The sequence below is a fragment of the Anolis sagrei genome, chromosome 8, assembly GCF_037176765.1.
Source record: "Anolis sagrei isolate rAnoSag1 chromosome 8, rAnoSag1.mat, whole genome shotgun sequence".
In the NCBI taxonomy this organism is placed as follows: Eukaryota; Metazoa; Chordata; class Lepidosauria; order Squamata; family Dactyloidae; genus Anolis; species Anolis sagrei.
In genome coordinates, this window is record NC_090028.1 from 29,024,627 (window position 1) to 29,026,326 (window position 1,700).

A 1,700-nucleotide genomic window follows, 5' to 3' on the forward strand; every position below is an offset into this window, starting at 1 on the left:
TGGATATGGAATGAAGAGAGGAAGGATAAGAAAAGAAGGATAGAAGGAAGATCAGGAAAGAAGGAAGAAAGCATCAGGAAAGAAGGAAGATTGGATCAGGAAAACCAAGGAAGGAAGGAAGGAAGGAAGGAAGGAAGGAAGGAAGGAAGGAAGGAATTTGTTTCAGTAAAGAAGGATCAGGAAAGAAGGAAGGAGGATCAGGGAAAGAAGGAAGGATCAGGAAAGAAGGAAGATTGGATCAGGAAAACCAAGGAAAGAACAAAGGAAGGAAGGAAGGAAGGGAGGGAGGGAAGGAGGGAGAAAGGAAAGGAGGAAGGGAGGGGTTTGTTTCAATAAAGAAGGATGAGGAAAGAAGGAAGGAAGAATCAGGAAAAGTATTGAAAGAAGCAAGGAAGGTTGTTAAAGAAAGAGAGAAGGAAGGATCGGGAAAGAAACAAAAGGAAAGAAGGAAAGATAAGGAAAAAAGGAAGGGGAAGGAAGGAAGTATCAGGAAAGAAGGAAGGAAGGATGAATCAGGAAAGGATAGAAGGAATTGAGGAAGGAAGGATCAGGAAAGGAGGAAGGATCGGTAAAGGAAGAAGGGATAGAATGAAGGAAGGTTGATTCAGTAAAGAAGGAAAGATCAGAGCAGAAAGGGAGGGAATGATAGAAGGATAAGGAAGGGAGGGGGACTTCCTCTTTCCTTGCAGGCCCCCACCCTGCCCTCGTGGCCTCCCTGAGAACAGACTTAGCAGCCGATGTATTAAAATATTGATAGCCCGCGCTTGGAGCCCAGACTCGGCTCCTATCAATAATTCATCTTTCATTGAAAGGTGGGGACGGATTTTGGGCTTTGCCTCCGGAGGGTTTCTCTTGGCCTTGGCCTTGTCCTCTCTGAGCAGGCCGTTTGGGGGAATTGCCTTTGGGTGGCTTAGGAAAGAACTGGGGGAACACAAAGCAGCTGACTTGCCCTTCTACTCCATCCTCTGCTTAGGGAACCTGGAAATAGGTTTTTGGATTGAGTAAGTACCCCAAACACCCTAATTGCACATGCTTGGGAAACGTTGACATATCCATATTGCACTAAAGAGTCAGAATATCACAGATCTATGTCATCTCTGGTTGCGCCTACACAATGGAATTAATACAGTTTGATACTACTAGAACTTCCTTGGTTCAATGCTAGGGAATCCTAGTAGTTGTGGTTTCCCAAAGTCTTTCTCTGCCAAGGAACCCTGGGACCTCTCCAAATTGCAAAGACTGCGGGTTTTGTAAAACCACAACTTCTAGGATTCAAAAACATTGAGCTGTAGCAGTTCAAGTGGTATTAGTAAAGATAAAGTTTTCCCCTTGACATTAAGTCTAGTCGTGTCCGACTCTAAGAGGTGGTGCTCATCTCAGTTTCTAAGCCGAAGAGCTGACATGGTCCATAGACGCCTCCAAGGTTATGTGACCAGCATGACTGCATGGAGCACTGTTACCTTCTTGCTGAAGCAGTTCCTATTAATCTACTCACATTTGCATGTTTTCAAACTGCTAGGTTGGCAGGAGCTGGGGCTAACAGCAGGAACTCACCCCAGTCTACATATTTGAACCACTGACCTTTCGGTCAGCAAGTTCAGCAGATCAGCAGTTTAACCCGCTGTGCCACCAGGGGCTCCTAAGTGGTATTAAATTGCATTAATTCCACAATGTAGATGCAACCAGAGATGACATTGTTC